This window comes from Crocodylus siamensis, chromosome 11, assembly GCF_052110815.1.
Source record: "Crocodylus siamensis isolate JL-2025a chromosome 11, ASM5211081v1, whole genome shotgun sequence".
Lineage (NCBI taxonomy): Eukaryota > Metazoa > Chordata > Crocodylia > Crocodylidae > Crocodylus > Crocodylus siamensis.
The window spans coordinates 60,233,452-60,248,150 of NC_143405.1; the positions used below are offsets into that span (position 1 = coordinate 60,233,452).

At 45.0% G+C, this 14,699-nt stretch overlaps 2 long non-coding RNA genes across 4 annotated transcripts in view; one reads left to right on the top strand and one right to left on the bottom strand.

The window, feature by feature from the left end:
- The window catches only part of LOC149855933 (uncharacterized), a 348,042-nt gene that overhangs the window by 32,981 nt on the left and 300,362 nt on the right, over positions 1-14,699 (bottom strand). The window contains exons 1-2 of one of the 2 annotated variants that reach the window (XR_016438444.1): positions 11,889-11,973; positions 11,591-11,756 (exon numbers count right to left, since the gene is read on the bottom strand). This is a non-coding gene — a long non-coding RNA (uncharacterized LOC149855933). Of the gene's footprint in view, positions 1-11,590; positions 11,757-11,888; positions 11,974-14,699 lie in introns of those variants that run through there. The other variant, XR_016438443.1, reaches the window with a different exon arrangement.
- The window catches only part of LOC149855934 (uncharacterized), a 32,996-nt gene continuing 30,013 nt past the window's right edge, over positions 11,717-14,699 (top strand). Inside the window, exon 1 of one of the 2 annotated variants that reach the window (XR_016438446.1) lies at positions 11,717-11,825. This is a non-coding gene — a long non-coding RNA (uncharacterized LOC149855934). The remainder of the gene's footprint in view (positions 11,826-14,699) is intronic. The other variant, XR_016438447.1, reaches the window with a different exon arrangement.

Consider the following 14,699-nt stretch of genomic DNA (forward strand, 5'->3'; position numbering starts at 1 on the left):
TGCAGGACTTCGTTCTGTTGAAGAGGAGCAGGATGTGGGGGCTCTTCAGTTTGGAGAGGAGAAGGCTGATGGGGTATACCGAAGTCTATCGAATCCTGAAGGGTGTGGATCAAGTGAAACGGGGAACTGTTGGTCACCAAGTCCCAGAATGCTAGAACTAAGAGGCACCTGCTGAAATCAGGGGGTGACAAGTTTAAAACTAACATGAGAAAGGACTTTTTTGCACTTATCGTGTAGTTAACTTGTGGAATTCATTGCCATGGAGGTGGTAGAGGCAGACGGCATGGCCAGGTACAAAAACGGGCTGGATAAATTCATAGATCCATTAATGTCTATTGAACAGGATACATCTCCTCTGGCATTTCGAACCCAATAAATGGCGGATGCCAGAAAGTGTACTCAGTAGGGGGCTAGATCACTTTAGAGACATCCAGTTCAGTGCTCTCCCTATGTAGCATCCACTTATGCCACTGCTGGAGACAGGATACAGGGCTACCTGGACCATTGGTCTGACCCAGTATGGCACTTCTTATGTCCTTAAGAGAGATGGCCGGCAATGAGAACGCTAGCCTGAGCTCCAGGAAACCCATGTCCAATGCTTCCCTCTGCCCTCAGCTTCCTGCGTGATCCTGGCAAGTCACAAATATGCATTCGTAAAACAATGCTGTCCTCACAGGGAGCTTGTGGGGATAGGTGTTAAAGACACGGATGTGTTCAGGTGTGCAACGGCAGTGAAACAATGTATGCTACAGAGAGCAATCCCTCTTCTGCCACGGACTCACTGTGTCATCCTGGGCAAGTCACCCAGTCCCTGTGTACTTCAGTTCCACATCTTTAGGCAGGGCATAATGGCCTTTCTGTACCTCCCTTTGGGGCTGCTCATGTAAAATTTGTAAAGTTTTTTGAGGGCCTCTCAACACATGCTTCTAGCAGATACTTTGTTATGCAACAGGATGTTGCTTTGTTGGCTCTCAGCACTGCATTTGAGTGTGGCTTTATAGTAACTGGTTAGGTAACGAAGCTATAAGCCTTCGCCTGATTTTCTTTGCATGCAGTTAAACACAAACCATTTTTTTTTTTTTACTGTTATTTAATGATGGGCTGCCTGCTGCCTTCCTTTGAATAGTGTCCAGCTGATCTGATTCTAGGGATGGGGATGCCCAAAGGTGCTGGTGATCTTTGTGTTTGGGGGATGGACTCAGGTTAGGGTTGTACAGCATACAAGAAACCCCCACCTAAAACTTCATGCCCAAAAGTTGTCCAACATCTCTCCCAGCTATATAGTTGGTCCAATAAACAATGTCACAGAAAAAAAAACCCTTTCCTCTCCTTGCCTTTCCTGGACCATCAGAACATAAAGTCTTCAAATGCCTTCTCCACCAGGAAAGTGGTGGAACAAATAATTATTTGTTATTTGAAAAATAGGTCCATTTCACCCATGAATACAGTCTCTAGGACTGCGATTTACTTGCAGACTTTCACCTGAGACTCTAGGCTGCATTTGGTCCATGCTGAGATTGAACATGACAGATCGCTGCAGCGATAGAGTCTGAAGAAAGATAATATGTACTGAAACCCTGTGAAAAAGCCCACTGAAGTGAGTCAGAGTCTTTGCTGATTTTGGTGAGATTTGGATCCGACTGGGTAAAGGTCTACTGTGCTCTCAAGTGACACTTTGCCACGTCGGATCCCAGATCTAAGAGAACAGTGCTAGAAACACCATTTACTACTGCCTGGCATAGCATCCCTTCAGACATCCCTGACCTCTCGTGTACAGGGATGTACTTCTTGCCACGTGCTGTCAAAAAGGGGTTAACTCAGCTTTCTGTATCTAATCCAGTATATCCTAACCTAGCAAAAATTTCCACTGACCTGCAGAGAAGAAGTTTAATGAATGTAGAGTGTCTGTTTTGATGCTATGCGGCTTCATCTACCCTACCGCACAGCAAGGCAGCCATGTATTTCTTTATATACTCAGTCCATGTTTCGATGCAGAAGAACTACAATGGAAGTGAGATCAGGCCCTGACAGGGGTAAAATACTACGATTCTCAGTTACAGACCCTGCGCTGCAGCCCTCTTAGGGCCCAAAGAATCAAATCCATATCCCAAAGGTCTTCCTGGAATAGTTTGAATTAGCGTCCCTTTTTTTTTCTGCTGGGGGTAGGTCATATCCTTCACTTCTGTAAACTGGCTTTGCTCCATCAGCTTCAGTGATGGGATGCTGATTTCTGCCAGATGAAGATAGTTTCATAGTTTCTAGGGTCGGAAGGGACCTGAACAGATCATCTAGTCCGACCCCCTGCCATGGCAGGAAAGAGTACTGGGGTCAAATGACCCCAGCAAGATGTTCATCCAACCTCCTCTTAAACACCCCCAGGCTAGGGGCCTGCACCACTTGTCTTGGAAGCTGGTTCCAGCCCCTAGCCGCCCTGACTGTGAAGTAGCGCCTCCTGATATCTAACCTAAACCTACCCTCTGCCAGCTTGTGACCGTTATTCCTGTCACTCCTGGTGGTGCTCGGGGGAACAGGGACTCCCCCAATGCCTGCTGGTCCCCTCTGACCAGTTTGTAACAGGCCACAAGATCCCCCTCAGCCTTCTCTTTTGGAGGCTGAACAGGTTCAGGTCCCGTTAGCCTCCCCTCGTAGGGCCTGCCCCGCTGCCCCGATCATGCGAGTGGCCTCCTCTGGACCCTCTCCATGCTGTCCACATCCCTCCTGAAGTGCGGCGCCCAGAACTGGACGCAGTCCTCCAGCTGCGGCCTGACCAGCGCCGCATAGAGGGGGAGGATCACCTCCTCGGACCTGCTCGAGATGCATCTGTGGGTGCACGACAAGGTGTGGTCGGCCTTCCTGACTACGTCCCCACACTGCCGGCCCATGTGCATCTTGGAGTCAGTGATGACCCCCAGATCCTTTTCTGCCTCCGTGCTGACAAGAGGGGAGTTCCCCAGCCTGTAGGTATGGTGCCGGTTGTTCCTCCCGAGGTGCATCACCTTGCACTTGTCTGTGTTGAATCCCATCCTATTCTCGTCTGCCCACCCTTGTAACCTGTCTAGGTCTGATTGTAGCCTGTTGCATCCTTCCAGTGTGCCCACGTCCCCCCACATCTTAGTGTCATCAGCAAATTTGAACAGGGTGCTTTTTACCCCCTCGTCCAAGTCACTGATGAAGATGTTGAACAGTGCGGGCCCGAGGACTGAGCCCTGGGGGACCCCACTGCCCATGTCCTTCCAGGTTGAGAAGGACCCATCCACTACCACCCTCTGGGTCTGGCCCTCCAGCCAGTTGGCGACCCATTTGACTGTGTGGGTGTCTACGCCACAGCCCCCCAGTTTCTTAATGAGAACGGGGTGAGAGACAGTGTCGAAAGCCTTTCGGAAGTCCAGGAACACTATGTCCACTGCTACCCTAATGATCTGGTGATCTGATCGTAAAAAGGCCACCAGGTTGGTCTGACAGGACCTGCCACTGATGAACCCGTGCTGGTTGCCCCTAAGCATGCAGTCCTCTGCTGGCCCCTCCTGGATGTGTGCCAGAATAATTTTCTCGAACAGCTTGCCTAGGATTGAGGTAAGACTAACCGGCCTATAGTTTCCCGGGTCCTCCTTCCTGCCTTTTTTGAAGATGAAGATCTGCCACTAGATTCTAGAGAATGTGAGAAAATATGCAGAACCGCCCCCCTGCAATCTATACAGGCTGCTGATTCTCCTCTGTCTTCAGATTCCTGTTGCCGCAGGCTATTACATCAATCTATTTTTTTTTTTTCCTAGTGACTAGTTTACATCTTAGACATAGAACAAAGAAAACAATTGGTGTGATCTGAGTTTAAAGCAGCAAGTCATGGATGTCATGCTTGTACTTGCACGGTAGTTAACATTCAGCTGCTTAGAAAGGAAGAGGATTCTAATGTGTTTCAACACCGCAGAGGGGTTTTCCCCCCTCATAGGTACAACTGGAACATGCAAATATTGATCATTCCTACCGAGTAGAGAGAAAAGTGCGTCTACACACCTGTAGCATAACCACCAGCCTCATATTCAAAACATATGCTCCGTTTCATAAATGAAGTCTTTTAACACTGTGCTGCTGATCAGACCCAAGGAGCAGGGAATCCAGCATCACCGCATTCTCCGTAGGCTGCTACTCCCACCGAGCCTCACAAGCGAACGTTGTAATTAGAATCAGCCCTTCTAATTACATTTATATTGCTAGCATTATAAGGCAAATGTTCTTCTATACGAGTTTTATCTCCTAGTGATAAACTGAATTGTAACGTCAGACTCCTGCCTTTGCACCGTGATTTATCGTGGGGGTCTAACATGAGAACATCCAGGGAGTTTTGAGATGATGGATCGGCGCTCGAGGGCTGTGCGGAGCAGGAGGAGACGAGCATCTCCTTTTCTGCTCTGTGCCTCTTGAGTTAGCAGCTGTACCCCCCCCCAAGCGTTTCCCTTCTCAAATCCCTTGCAAGTCTATTGTCACTGGCTGCTCACGTTAGTCACTTTGGTCACCTAGTCCTTATGTGAAGTACTTCAGTGCATGAAGGCATTTCTGAATCCCCCGACTGCATGTCCCCTTTTCCTTTTGTATGACACTGGGTTTCTGACATCGCTCTTGTTTCACTCAGCACGGTGCATAGTACGACAGACTCCTTTTTTTTTAGAGCGCCGACCTACTTCCGCTGTAGACGTTCTCAGCTCCTATGCTACGGACTGAGGCTGTCCTCTGCCCTGCCTTACCTGCCTGCTCGCCTTTGTTTTTTCTTCTTCAAAGAATACGACATCCAGAATTGGAGATTGCTGCTTGTGACTGCAGCCTCATCTGTTCCTTTGAACAGCGCCCAGCTGATCTGCCTCTAGGGGTGGGGGCTGCCTAAAGGTGGTGGTGAGCTTTGTATCTGGGCGATGGACTCAGGTTAGGGTTACACAGCACACAAGACAAAACCCCCATGTTAAACTGAATTAAATCTCTCTTTCCTGATGGGCCTCTGCAGCAGGGCCAGTGTTACTATGCAGAGCTGAGGTTCTGGCCTAACGACAGGGCTAACAACAAGCTCGGTGCTCATTTTCCTGTAGTTTGCAGTGCACTTTGCCATTGCTCTTTTTCTAGTTATGTTCAGGCTTCTCTTTGTTTTGGGGGACCTGATTCTGCACCCCTGACATTACTGAGAGCTTTGACATTGGCTTCAATGGGAATAGGATTAGGTGCTAAATACTGTCTCTCTCCCAGTGGCTTTTGTTCATCCTCAGCTCTTTATTCCCTTACAGTCATCACCACGTTGCCTATACAGCTCTCTCGGTCTCACTGCCTTCTCACTCTCTGCTTTTCTGACTCTTTTACTCTTCTTGATTGACTCTGTACCCACTGAAGAGCCATTTACTTGGAAAGACTGTCTCCATCCCCCTTGATAATGCAATGGGATCCATGCATTTGTGTTCTCGGGTCAATCAGCATATTCGACAGCCAGACATCTTGCTTGAGGCCTTCTCAACGCCCTGTTAGCTCCAGCGGGACTCAGGCTCTCAGTCAGGCATGCTCGTATGTTTTTAGCCGAACTGGGACTTACCCCAGGGTCTACTGATGGGGCTGAACTGGTGACTCAAAGGTGAAACTGCTCTGTTTAACTTGCGAGCTACCCAGCCTGCCATCTCAGTTCAGTTTTCTCTGTATTGTTTATGCATGACAGGTAGGTGTCAGCCACCAGCTTCGGCGCTTATCCACAAAACTCTACCTTACACACATCCAAGCCTCTTTTAAAAGGCCCATTTCTGCTGTGCTGCCTGAAGAGAAACACAAGCTGACCTCCATATAATTAGCGCATTGTTGTTCCCAAGCCTTTTCCTCAACCTGCTGCAATCTGTATAACAGCGATTCTCAACCGGGGCACCCGGGCGCCCTGGGGTGCTTCGAAATTCATTCAAAGGGTGATGCGGGGTGCCATGCAATGCATGGTTAGGTGTGAATCAAACAAATTCAGAGATTTCAACAAGGAATCCATAGTGTCAAAAGCACTCAGAGCTGTTGTGAGCTGTATGAGTCCTTTGCAACAGATGAATTGCTCTGTTATTTTTCTGTAGTCAAAAAACCAGGTGAAGCATCTCGATGCCCATCTTGCTGGGGTCATCTGATCCCAGCGTCTTTCCTGCCCATGTGCAGGGGGGCTGGACCCAGTGATCTGTAAGGTTTCTTCCAGCCCCTGAGACAATTATGAAGCTATGAAAAGTAAGAGCTGGCATTTTCCAGGGGGGACGGGGGGCTGACTCTACTGAAGGGTGCATTGAGCCTGAACAGATTGAGAACCACTGCCTTAAAGTATCAGCTCCTTGGAGCAGGACCCATTATTCTTCAGTGTTTGGGGACAGGGCACTTCTATAAGTAACAATCAACATTTCCATTTTTAGCCTGTGTTTTTCCTACTTTCAGTTATCCTGATTCCTCTGCCACCTTCTTGCCCTGCTGCTTCTTATAAAAAAAGCATCTAACTACAAAATTTCCTAAATCGAAGAGCAAGCTCTGCTGAGTGCTGTTGCTCGAATGTTGTCTGACAAAAATGTCATGGGCATAAATAAGTTATTGGTCCTGTCCTCTTGAAACCTCACGACATGCTCCCCAAGTACTCTTTTATGGAGATATATTATCTCACTGAGAATTTCTTGTCAAACTATGTTAAGTAAATAAAAGAGAGGTGAAATATCAGCAACAAAGCTAACAAATGGAGCTGAATGCTCCACTTGAAAGAGCAGATCTAGCTGTTTACCATGCTAATCTGAAATGAAATGAAAATGTATGTTTTTCATCTTTTCAGACAGTGATCTTCAAATACAGGTAGCTAAGGTTTTTAACTATACAGGCTATTTTTTTTATTAGAAAAAACTATGTGAAGGTATTTGTGTGTGTGTGTGTGTGTGTGTGGCTGGAACAGTATAGTCAGTAGATGAATTGAAATATCCATTATCTAGTGACCTGTGCCCAGATGTCATCTGAGCCTTTGCTTTGGTATTTAGCTAGCTAGCTGTGTATACATCCAATTAGCTAGCATCAGGCAAGGTCTTTTTAAGTTGCAGGGGCTGGAGGTGGGTGTGCAAAAGAAAAGTAGTTAAAAAAAAATCCGCCGTTCCTTTCTGTTAACTTACCGACGGGTTGAAATCCCTTGTCACCATAGGGGAAGGGGAGTGCCCCAAATGCAGTAGCAATTGCTACTTTTATGTCTCAGATAGTCATGCACTGTAGTGTTTGTAACCACTGCCAGTACCTCACCGATTTTGGGCGCACGTGCTCTAGACATTAGGCTGCAGGAATGACAGGGCATCTAATACCTTTTAGGTTCACACAATAAATCTCATGCGCAGGGGTCATAGATTAAAAGCACCTTTCTTCTTTGACGGAAATAAAGGAAGTTAGTTAAATTCAGAGTAACCCAAGACCAGCACCATTAAATCATACTGAGAGACCAACCCAATTATACCTCTAATCAAGAACAGGTAAGCTGCTCTCCCAAACCGAGCAGTGTGCTCGCTCCAGAGAAGTCCTGGGACTGGCCTTTCTTATCTATAACATAATGGGATGTTGATCCCCGACCCCATTCGAGGCAATGGCAAAAGCCCCATTGACTTCAGCGAGGCCAGAATTCATTTCATGGTTGGACACACCTTCCCCACCCCTCTCTTTCTCACCTATCCAAAGGGGAAAACAGAAGACCATTTGGGCCCAGTCCCGTGGCTTCCGCTGATTTTAATGACTCAGTGTGTCCGAAAGTTTTTTTTTGCCCGACGAGTACAGACTATTTATTGCTTTATCATCCCAAACACTCAGTGCCATTATGCTAGCTCCAGTCTTGCGGCGTCTGCATCGATACACGCATTTCTCTATTCATTTGTCAACGCAAACCCATTTAGTGACAAAGAACGCAAATGGATTTTGAAAATGGAATATTTCCATTTCTAATCTGCGACGTTCCAGCCCCTCCCAGTCTTCCTCCAGTTCCTCTCCTCTGCACCACTGCACTAAATAAATTAACAAGTTATCAACAAGACTGCAACACCACTACAGGCTTCCCCCATTACCGAGCCTGTCATTGCCACTCAAGAATCTCTTGGAATGTGACAACTTCACAGCAGAAGGTCACTTCCTCCAGTCACTTTCTCCCCGCTGCTTGGAGGCAACCATTCTGAGAAATGATTTGTTATGGTAGAATAAGAGGCATATTTGTTAGCTAATTCATTCTGGGAAACTCAAATGAGATGAAAAAACAAGCGTAGATCTGACAAATGGCATTTAATTAGGTCTGAACCTAAAATTCATAATACATATTTATGGTGCCCTAAGTCATTCACAGCCAGCGTCCCCTTTATTCCCTCAGCTCGGCCCAATTGCTGACATGGGATGAGGGCGTTCGTGTTGGGCGATTCGGGGCTATTTGATGTTCCTTCATTATGGCATGTTTTCTTTACCCCTTATCTTCGCAGCCCCCCCGCCCTCAGTGTGTGGTATGCTGCAAGCTAGAGAGAGTGATGGGATAACTTGGTTCTCCCCACTGAAACGGGAGAGACATGATGATTTAATGGTGCTGGTCTTGGGTTACTCCGCACTGCAATGGAAGAACCCACCTCTGGGTTGAGACATGACTGCTGTTTGACTCTGCAGCACAGATGGACATGGCTCACCAGCCAGCATGTCCCTTGAAGGTATCGCATCCAAGGATCAAGACATTTTTTTTTTGGCAAAAATCTTGTTGGTCTAATAAAAGAGATCATCTCTACTATGGGTCCTGACTGAAGTTACTGAGAAACTTTTCTCTTAATCTAGGCCTCAGTTACTGATTTCACGTAGGTCTGATTCTGCCCGCCTTTGCTTGTTAGATCGGCTGGGATCACGAGCCAAGGTGTCACGATTCAGTCGATGCTTTGCCAAGGAATTCTCTGGGGATGCACAAACTCAGGTGGAAATTGATCCCATAGCTCAAAATATTACTACTTGCTGTATCAGCCTCTCCCTCTCGGAGGTTTGATGCAAGCCGAGATAGTACTTTTCATGCTTTTTGACACCGCAGCCCTGGCAAGGCACTAGAGACACTACCTTTCCCCTCCTCTCTCTTGGCACGTTGCCATGCAAGCGTACTATGCCGCTTCAGTTTTTGTTCTCTGGTGGGAAATTTCATTTGACCCTTTCAAGTGGGACAAGAACAGATATTAGATTTGTTGACGATGAAGTGCTTTTATCTGAATTCAACAAAAGAGGTACAATGAAAAGATTGCAGCTGCTCAGCTAAAGCACTGTGCCTATTACAGAGTTCATATGCATTTACAAGTGGCACATCAGTGAAGGTTCTCCTCACCCGAGCAGATGTGCACTGCAAACTTGTTAATCTTTCTGTCAGCTCTGCAAGCTTTCCATGCTTTTGGGAAAATGTTGCATTCGACTTCCTTGCTAGAATTTGCAATGATAGAAACACTATTGGTAGGAGCTGCAGCCTGGTGGTGCTTTGTCTGTTTGGTAAGTCTTCTTCCAGGCCTCTTTCTACAGGACCGGACAGCTGTGTCTGGTACCACAGATGACTCGCATTGTAATGAAATGTTGGGAAACCCATTGCCTTGTCAGCACCTGCTATGCTAAATATACATCCATCCACTTACCCAATAAACAGTAGGGTCACATACAATTAATTTCCCTATTTTCTTTTATATATATAACATTTCATTGATTCTAAAACTTATTGCTCTAAAAAGGAAGGTTGCAAGTCAACTCAGACCGGAAGCAAATAATTCAGACTTGGCATGTAAGATTAAAAAAGAAAGTACCTATTGTCTGATGTCATACAGCAACTATACCATATAATAAGGGCAATAAAGCATCTAATATCCAGAGAAAACCCTGATGAAATTCAGGAAAGGCTATGACTTGTGGTCAACCAATGGTGCAAAAGTAACAACATGAGCTCTATCAGACTCTGAAGAGCTGGAGACACGCGAGAAGGACCGAAAAGAAACCCTGACTTATTTCAGAGCGTGCAAAGGTGGCTCAAAATTTGGGCCAACAGTATCAACTAGGAATAAAGGAAAACTTATGACTTCAGCATTATTTAATATTTGTAGTGCTATAGCTCTCTGAGGACCTGGTCAAAGTTAGGGCCTGCAGAGCTGCTTAATTTGTGCCAGCTGGAATTTCCTTGTAGGGACCATCCATGAGTCCAAGATTGCTACCACCTGCACTGGCCTCACTTCTCCCATGTCTTGGGTCTCAGCTCAGGAAAACTATTAGATAAGGGCTACACTTTAAAGGTCCACCTAAACCTACTATTTACTGGGCTCGTGTGGCTAAGGCACACACAGCTTTTATATCCAACTGTTCACAGGGGGACCACGAAGCTGGCCACACTTTCACAATGTGGGAGCAGCACGGCAGATGCACGGTGGGGACCACAATGTGGCATCAGATGTTGGATTAATGATCACCATTTTTCCACGTATAACCAGCTTATGAGATTTCACTAGAATTGCTTCTCGAAAATCTGCCCTGCTGAAACAGCACTGACAGCTGAACGTGTTTTACCCATGCTACAGCCAGGCTGAGACCTTCCCTTTGTGCAAAAGGACACAGCAGCAGAGCGAAGCCGGGAGGAAGATGCCAAAACCGATGCCAGTGGAAGTGATGCGACAATGAAAACTCAAAGCCACTGGACTACGCAAAGAACGAGCAAGCTCCGCCTCGTGCCTAAAAGTCCCTGTAATCTTACAAAATACCCATAGCCATACAAATGGCTTTGCTCCTTTCTGTTCCTTACCATCAATGTTATTTTCATTCCCTGTTTCACATCTTCCTTCTAGGACCAACCAAGCGTGTCCCCTTTAAGTCAATAACTAAGCTCTCATTGACTTAAATGGGACTAGCATTTTCCTAGACAATGGTGTGTCTGCCTCTCTCACTGTTTCCCCTCATCACCAGATACTCAACCTTGTTCACGCTTCTCATCACAAACATCCCTGGAGGCTATGTAGAAATATCCTGTAGACATAATGGGCACAGATCTCTATTGCCATGCACCTTGGGCAGTCCATTCCAGCGCTGCAGGTTATAAAATGCTGCCAGGTCATTTAACGCCTGTTTTGTACTCAATTGGCACTGGTAGGAATGACTACATAAAGCATGGAGGACAATGGAGAGTCAGAGGCCATCCCACTGGGCTAATCCCACTGTAATCAATGGGAAGATTTCCACTGAGTTAAACAGACTTTGGTTCTGGCTCGTATTTCCTCACCAGTGACTTTCTACTTATCACATTGTCACAAAGGGAGTCTTTTCATATTGCTCCTCACCAGGTTTCTTTGCTGCCTTCCAGCTGGCAGATCCACAGCACAGGACTGGCTCATTGCCAGTTTAACTCAGACCTGTGGCTAGCTAGTAACTCTGATCTTGCACGGCATTTTTGTTGCAACACCGTGAGTCGTGATTTCGTCAGGGTAACAAACCACTTCCAGCATCAATTCACGTATAATACGTTGTACGGACATTGCCTTCCCATAAGACACCACTAGTCATTGTGCCAAGTCCTACTAGCTTCAGCCCCTCAGATGGTTGGTGTCTTTCTTACCTTGTCAGGTTTCCAGCATCTGTTAGCAAAACCGTTTCCCACAGCTTAGCGTTCAAGGTTCAGGACGTGTTCAATGTTGTGGATATTTATCACTGACGAAGGTTGCAAGTTGGCAAAGTCTGCTCTAGACATTTTGCACTGCTCCCAGTACAAATCAGCGTTTACTCTGCAGGGAAAGAAGAAGCAAAACCTTTAGCCAATAAGCGGGTAAATGTCATTTCGGCAACAATCGACGGTAAGTCACCGTTTCCTTTCCTATTCCTGTCCCCTCCTCAGCCATCTGGGGGGATGATTTTACCTGACAACCTCATTTTCCTTCTCTTTTTCCTGCACTCTTCAGGGACATATCTTCTAAGGGAGACCTGGTGTTTGCAGAAAAATTCAGGCACTGCTAACAAGCAGGACCTACTTCGAGCAATTAGTGATTTTAGGTTCCCTCTGTGTCCCAAGTGGCTCTGGTAGTTTCCTTTCATTCTTTCACATTGTTGGGATTATTTACACAGCTGTTCCTGTAACATTTTTTCTAATGTGATTCTTATTTTTTTTAAATGTATGTGTTGTTGTTTTTTTCCCCCCTCCATTTTGATTTTAGAACAGTATCAGTATATGTGTGGTCCAGTTGCTTCTAGACTACTTTGCCATTGGTAATTAAAAACACAGATTTAGCCATACACACAAGTAAGACAGGCCTGTATTTCTGACGGGTATACACATGCAACTTTTGAGAGCAGAACCCAAGCAATCATCATCAAATTATAATTTCAGGTGTCTAATATTGTATCGTTTTCCTCACTAAATATGACCCGCTGATTTCTGAAAATGCGTGCATGCATCTTTACAGATTGTGTCTGGGTGTACAACTGCTTGTTGGATTTGTATGAACAATAAACACAGAAAACAGAGCCTTACATGTGAAAAGGCCAGCTAGCTGCAAAACCAGCCATTGCTGGCAGGAACGTTCAGTTTGTCTGTGTGGCAACAGTACACCTGCATATGAACTATAGACCGAATTTTCCACGTGTTTTGGAAAATGAAAATCTCATGTGAAAGTAAAGAACTCAATCTACTGGGGATGTTAGGTTAAATTCCCAGTTGGCATAAACAGGAATAAATGCATTGAACTGTGCTTGCTTACATCAATTAATCTGACCCATTTCCTTTAATTAACCATAGGAATACATTGGTTTGTAGTTTTATCATTTTTTTATATGTACATTTTGCATTATATTTTATAATCGTCTCCCTTCCCATTCCCATTCCCAATACATGAAAAATAATATACTTTTACGCCAAGAATGTCAGGTCCCTACCATTAGCAGCAGGAGAAGCTGTTGGGTATTTTTCTTTCAGAAAATCAGGCAAATTAACTGCCTAAACATGGACTTAGGTGTTTGATTTCCAGCACCTATTTCTAAAAACCTGGGCCCTGAAGGATAAAACTCTGATTGTATATGTGTAATATAAATTGCCAGTCACTTTTATTACATGTCTGTTTATATAAAAACCTTAGAACACATTTAAAAAATGTAAACTTTCCTTAGTATGTTTAACACTGTGTCGAAAGAAGACTAATATAGGCATGGGGCAGAAAGAAAACAAAAGTTTGACAAATGTTTCTGATCAATCTTGGAGAAATCAATAGGAATTCACTCACAGCATGATTTCATTTAACTTTCCATGCTATGAATAGTAACCTGGTTTTCTGTTTAAGCTAAAGGGTTCATACTTCTTGGTGAGTTAATTCTCGTGTCAACATGAGAATGGACAGAGAATAGTTTAGGATGGAGGGACTCGGGAAAGACGCAAACTGAAATGTCATAGGCTGAGCAATATGGTGGCTCGACATTTTTTTTCCATCTTTTGACAGAAAATTGGGTTTTCAATTAAGTATTTTTCTTTAAAGCAAAATAATGCCTGTTTAACGTAGAACATTTGGACATTTTGTTTTTTTAAAAAAACCCAACCCCAGAAAAGTGGCAAAGATAGAAGAATAGTGATTGGGCTGTCTCACGGGAGCTGTAGTTTATGCGGCCCCGGTCTTCTCTACGGGTCACGTGTCTCTGCTGCACAGTCTCCCAGCCACATTCCCACGATGCACTGTCATGGGACCCCGTGAGCGTAGATGGCCCCCCAGTCTTTGGAGATCAGTGAAGGCTGGACTCATCCAAAGGGCAGCAGTAACAGCATTTCCAGAGCAAAATCCTTTGGTTTATAAGTAAAGTTCTTGGCCAAGATAGTTTGGTTTTCCACTGGAATGTGAAAATCTTCTGTGTGGCAGGAACTCTTTCCCCACCACTACTAAAAAGTACAGTTAAACTATTTGTAAGCCACTATGTGGAATTTAATACTACCCCCCTGGTCGAATAGATCCCAAACTTGTGTGCTGAAATTCAAGTAACCAAGCTGATTTAAAGCAAATGAGCCTCTGTATCTCTGTATTTTGTGTGTGTGTGAGGAGAAAATAATCTAGTCTTACTAAGCTGAAAATCTGACCTTTAGAGTTAGCATCTAACTCCAGAATGCACCAAAGCAAAGTTTGGAAACAATACACGTCAGGCACTGTGAAAGCCTCCAAGCCTTTGCCTTGGTCCGTTACAAGGCAATTTAGGGATGCAGAAAAGGAACCCAACTTTCTTGGTTGGTAGCTGTTTATATTTAAAGCACATGTCCTATCTGTAGCATGCGCTATGTAGGGTAAGAAACTATTTTAAAACAACAAGTTACACTGGAACGTGACGTCACCATTGAATACATAGTTGTATCCGGCATGTGCACGCAAGTGTGTGCGTCTGTGTGCGTGCTCCTATATTTTGGCTTCGATAATATTTTATGAACATTTTCTTGCAAGTTGATTGGCCGTAGAATTTATATTCAACAGCTGAGAAAGTGTTTCCACTTTTTGGCGCAACTGCTGACTGTTGCTGTAAAATGAAACAATGCAAAGCCCAGCTCCAACCCAAAAAAGGCTCTGTTGTTACGATCTTTATTTATAACAGGCAAAGTAACTAAGTAAAATAGCTGTCTCTGTTTAGCCGCCTGAACAATAGAAAAGTTTATGTGGCTCTTGAGCTGAAATGTTTTTGACAGTTTTCAATTTCAGCTCGTTCGA